The following is a 6,266-nucleotide window of genomic DNA, read 5'->3' on the forward strand; positions in this document are numbered from 1 at the left end:
GGGACCACAAGGATCATCGAGTCCAACTCCTGGTCCTGCACAGGACGTCCCCAAGAGTCACACCCTGTGCCTGAGAGCATTGTCCAAACTCTTCTTGAACTCTTCTTGAACTCTGTTGGTCTTGGCGCTGTGACCGCTTCCCTGGGGAGCCTGTTCCAGTGCCCAAACACCCTGTGGGTGAAGGACTTTTTCCTACTATTCAGTCTAAAACTTCCCTGACACAGCTTCAGGCCATTCCCTCTGGGTCCTGTCACTGTCTCCCCAGAGAAGAGATCAGTGCCTGCCCCTCCTCTTCCTCTCATGCAGATGTTGTGGACTGAGCTGGGGCCTCCCCTCAGTCTCCTTTTCCAGGCTGAACAAACCAAGTGGCCTCAGCCACTCCTCACATGCTTCCCCTCCAGATCCTCCACATTCTCAAGACCTTGCTACCTTCAAATACACCACTCCTCGAGAATGGGCAGCTTACATATGTTGTAAATTTAACATCTTCATACATATGACATTAGGATTCACTAATTATTGTATTGCTTTGTTGGTAAGATGCCATGCTGCTGGGGAAAATAAAAGCTTCAGAGCACAAAAAATTGACAGAGTGTGTTCTGTGCCTTTAGCTTAGCCCTTTTTAAGCTGAAGGAAGCAGTGAGGAGATAACAGTTGTGTTGTTATTCCATAAAGAAATGACAGGAACTCCTGTCCTGGAGTACCAGGACCTGATACTACAAAGAAATGAAAGTGGAATTTTTGCCTTTGGAAAAAGGAAAATCATCCCAGATTTTAAAATGTAGAAATCTACAGTTGATTGAATTGCAGCTGGTCCTTGTAATTTCAACAAGTTATAAACATGATCACACAGACTGTGTTCCAGTCATAAAAGAAAATAATTTCAGTATGTAGCAGTGGATTCTGAGAAAGGAAATAATCAAACTAAGTTGAATTACTCACATTTTGAACAGGCTTTGACACCTTATTGCACAGATAATATTTATCACAAAACTTTTCTTGCTTTCTACTACTTGTTTCAGCAGCTGGCCATCTATAAGAAAGTATTTACATAAAATAAATGTTTCTTCCAGTACTTTCCAATACTTTATTCCATAAACTTGTAAAATTCTATACCTCAGTTGCATGGGCAGGAATTACAGTAGTAGTAATGTCAGACTTTTCTGTCACACTATAGGCTTTAAATTAAGATTTTATTTTTTTCTTTTTGTCCAGCACTGCACATGACATGTTCTAGTGAAAGGTGCCCCTGCCCATGGCAGTGGGTTGGCAATTGGCAATCTTTAAAGTCCCTTCTTATCCCAAAATTCTATTATTCTATGATATATCTGGTTCTCCCCTTTAGTTTGGGGCAGATTAGTACAATTACAGATTAGTACAACTATAGCTACAATTTCTTGCACAAGCCAGGAGACACCTCATTGCTACAAATACTCGAACGTGTATTTTGCAAGCAGTGCAAGCAGGGGGGGAAGACAATTAGAGAACGGAAATGAGTCCAGAGTCCCCGAGGTTAGAGGGCTTTGAGTATGTGTGTGTGCCTGTAGGTTGATACTATGGAGATCCCTCATTGCTTTGTAAAAGCTTGACCTTGTGACAAGAATTAGACTCTCAAGAACCTCCTTCATAGCCCAAGGTTAATGGTCCTGACTTGTTTCTCACAATCTCTTTTATCTCCCCACCCTCATCAGGGGTGGATTTGTCCAGCATTCTTTTAGGGGTCCATGGCTCATTAAACCCTTTTTTTTTCATTAATCTGCTCCAAATTGGTCTTGAAATGATCCCTGCTTTCCACTGCAACTGGCTCAGGAGCTGAATTATCCCTGACATTTGCTCCTTTCGGCAGGATCTTAGCAAGAGAAGGTAACAGGATTAAGTAGTTTATGGTGTAAAGACTCATGTATTGCTCAGGCTTAAAAGTGACAGAACTGCCTGATACCATTGTTTTCCTGAGACTTTTTGTCATTTGCATTTAACTTTTAAATAGTGTGATGTACAGAACTTAATGATTCTGATTATATCACTAACTCAACTGAAAATGTGTTTTCATGTATGAAAATTCCTCTTTAGCTTGCTTACACTTTGACAGCAAGCGAGTTAATCTGTACTCTTGGAAACTATAAAAGACTTACTTTTATTTAGGTTTTAGAGTACTCAATCTAGTTGAAGATTTTTCTTTACATCCTCTGTCTGAACAACTTCAATCAAAATAAATCACAAGCTGAGGATTGATACTTTCTAAAGAGCTATTAAACTAATTTAATTCAATTAGTTTAAATGAAACTTTATGATAATAATCTTAAAAGATACCACTTTTAAATTTTATTGCTTTGAGTACAGAAACTAAGGTTCTGATATTTTCTGTGCCAGTAACTGAAAGTAATTGCTTTTTCCTTGTAGTGCATGTTCATGAAGGCAAGAATAGATAGCAAATGGGCTAGATACAGCTAATATATCACCCAGGTGAAGTGGTCATGTCCTAGGAAGAATATTTAAAACTTACACAGGTTTGGAATGCCGTAATTCAGAGCTCTATATTTATTTATTAAGAAGAAGAAAAAAGTAAACTGCAACCTAATGCTAAGAGCAGCCTAAGGAGTAAACCCGTATTAATTGAGAGCTTTTAGTATGCAGAAGGGCACTGGCAAAACTGAAATCACTGGTATTCAATTCTACTCCTTTAGCTTCTTCTTTGTGCTAAAATATTTAATTATCAATAATTACAATTGTTGGAGCAATTTTTCTGGAATAAAGAATTATTTCAGTGAATTGTGAAGCAGGTTAGTAAGCTTGGTGGCAGAGCAATATGAATGGCTTTTGATGAGGAGGCAGAAGGCTAGACAGTATGGAAAATACACATATTGGACAACTGCATGATATAGGCTGCTGACTTTTCAAATGATACATGTAAAAGGCCCATGACACTGACTTGGGGATTGTTACTTATTTTTCACAGTGTACCAAGGGTTTATAAATTGTATTTGTTCAAAAGCAAAGATTTAACAAGTGTCTGAGTGCTTGCTGACCCTCTAGTTCTCACCATGGGCCTACATGTTTTACTGATGAAGTCGCTACCACTGTCTGGATGCTTTGGGCTGCATAAAAAAATGTCATCATCTTTCTTGACTTCTGTGCTGGTGGATAAAATAAGAGCCTTGTAGACTGCATACTAACCACCTGTGAGGAAAAACATTTGTTTCATTTGGGTTTCCCAGAGACATTAAGAAATGTACTTGTAGGGTAGCACCCCACTAAAACAGAGAATAAATCAATAAAAAGGTTTGCAGTTCTGTGTTTTTCCAGTACTGAGCAAGAATTGGAAAAAAATACCATAAAGGACAGAAAGAATTTATGTCAGGTAGACACTGGAAGCTGTCAAACAATAATGATAATGAATATATCCACTGAAAAGGAAGAAAGAGAACAATTAGGATAGCAACATCAGAAAAAAAATTTAAATTCTGTATGTCTATCTCTTGTCTTCAGAGACGAAATAGTTATAGATTAAGAGCTCAGAACAGCAGGTTTTTTAATATGTGGAAACTCAAGGGCAGCTCAGCCTACTAAAATATGTAAACTCTGCTTCTCCAGTTTCATGTATTTCCTTCCTATTTCAAGAGAAATAATCTTTGCCTCCATAAGGTTTTGGGTCATATCTGGTTCATTCTCAAGAAAACTGCCTTGCCAAAATCTTAGTCACCCTGCTTCTTCAAGAATACAACACTGCAATTACTCCCTCACTCCCCAGTATTATGAAATAGCCACCTGCCTTCTGATTACTTTTCCACTGTTCCAGTGGCACAGAGTCAAGTTCTGAGGATGAAACCCTGCTCTGTAGGGCTGCAGACAGGCACTGCAGGTAACATGATGGACACTCTTTCTGGACACACACCAGCATCAGTACAAGGTAAATCAAATGTACTCAAATGAACCCTGTAATGGATTTGTAGTTACTTCAGTTTGCAAATTTTCTCTGGGATGCTGATAAACACTACAAGTATTCAAACTTTTATTTCCTGGATAAAAATTTTCAGTATTCCTTGCTACAGTGCCAGGTTTTCTGCACACTTTATACAAATGTTCTTCTAAAAGAGAACATAATAATTTAGAAAATTTTAAAAAAGGTGAATAGCTTTCTCATATTAACTGGTAAATGCCATTTTTATAAGCATCAACTTGCTGTCTCTTGAACATCCAGGGAAGTGCAAGTGCTCACTTTGTGTTCAGCTGTGTTTTTTTACACAAAAGCTACATAGCAGGAGGAGAGAGTATAATCTGATAATGTAAATAGCAGCAATGCCAACCAAGACTCCTGGAGTTGCTCCCCTGGATCTTCCATGTGACACACTTCTATTTGCTAAATAATCTGTGATTATGGTTCTTACAGACATGAACAACTTTCAACCTAAATATTTTCCTTCTTTTTTTAAAAAAAATTAGTTCTCCTGTCAGATAGATCTTATTTTCATCTTCCTGTGCCATAAAAAAAGGGAGAAGTATCCTGAACGTAAATGCTTTTCCTCTCCCAGTTGACATCTCCCTCCTCTTCTTGCTGGGCATGAAATTACAACCAGTTAAGACAGTTAAAGCCCTTGTCAAATCTGTTTCAAATAACTAAGCCAGGAAACACAGCTGGCCTTTATTACACAGCTGTGGCATCACAGGAACACTGAGAGAGATGGAAATTTCTTTCCAGTGCTTGCCAGCTCTGCCTTTCTGCAGCACAAGGTTTCTCGTGGCTGCATCTTGTGCACACAGATATCTGAAACTGAGGAGCTGAGGAACTCAGTCTGACAGCATCCACCTCAGCTCCAGGAAAAGCTAGTAGCAGTACAGAAGTGTAGTTACCTCAGACTTTGGAATGAATTGGTAATTTCAGGTTTAGCCTGAAAGGAGCATTCTTTTCCTTTGAGTGTTTCCCAGAGTCTAGATCACACGCAGCAGTGAAAAGCAGCAGCCTGAGCAGCTCACACAGGCATTTTTAATAGTGTTAAGTTTTTTTTTCAAAAACACCTCTACTGTGACTACCCAGAAAACAAAGCCTAACTCTTCTCACTGGAAATTATTTTTTTCAAAACTAGAAGTCTTAAAACCTGAACAGGAGTTAAAACAAATTCTAACTCTGAAAGAGATTAATATTGTTGATTTGTTTTTTATGAATAATTCCTTAATAAGCACTTTGTCCCCTGTGAGTCTCTGCTAATCTTTAACTCTTCCCACGACTTTGCAAATGAATGAAATTACTGGTGTCAACTTTTGTCAAAATGTCACCAGCAAAACTGTGGCTGATGCAAACTGTCATGATTGGTCCTTTGGCAATCTTACTGCATTGACTACTAATGACTTTTTGAAAACCACACAAACCCAGCACACTCTCCATATCTCAAAACCCTTCTTGCTCCCTTCCTCGTACCCCACTGCTGGTGGGCCTGCTCCAAAACACCTGAACATCTGGCTGTAGGATCTGCTCTCACATTTCATCCAAATTCAGGCCTGTTACAGAAGGCACAAGTTTGCTGCTCTTTGCATCCTGGGATGCAGTTTTAGTCTCCCTGACTATTCCTTGGAGTAGAAACAAAGCAGAAGAGCTGCCAGAATCCCCAATCCAAGGAAAATCTAGTGTTTTAGCATTACTGGTGATTAGGCAGCATGTTTGTAGCAGCCCTTTGATCCAAGCTGGAAGCAGCTGAGTGTGTGTTAAGGCATCAGGGTGAGGTGACACAAATAAAACACAACTCTTTGAATGTCAGTCTGTCACCTGAACCATTAAGCTGTCACTCCACCTTTCTGTACCTATTTTGCATGATCACTGCTTAAAACCTGGAAGTCCTTGTTATACAAGTGACAATTTCTTGCAGACCTTTAATCATAAAGGTCCCCTTTTCCTCAGTTTTTTGACCAAATTTTTCTTGTTTGGATTTACTGGAGAAGAATCTTGGACTATACAAGACATTCAAGTAATGCCTGTGGACATGGAAGAATTACTCCAAAAAGCTCTTATTCCAAATAGGCACCTCAAGCTGCACTTCCTGAAGAAATCTTCCAAAATCAGCAATATTACAGCATACACACAATATTAATTCATTAATTAAATAAATAAATAAAGTTCCCACTCCCCACACACTGTGACTTTTATAGTGCACTTATTAAAGGCTTAATATACTTAATAAATTCAGTATGTATGTATTTCACTAAAGAATGAGATGTATTTACATTAATCATTCCATTTTCATCAATACAGTTTCATTAATACAGCTGTCCAGAGA

This window comes from Camarhynchus parvulus, chromosome 4 (assembly GCF_901933205.1).
Source record: "Camarhynchus parvulus chromosome 4, STF_HiC, whole genome shotgun sequence".
Taxonomy (NCBI): Eukaryota; Metazoa; Chordata; class Aves; order Passeriformes; family Thraupidae; genus Camarhynchus; species Camarhynchus parvulus.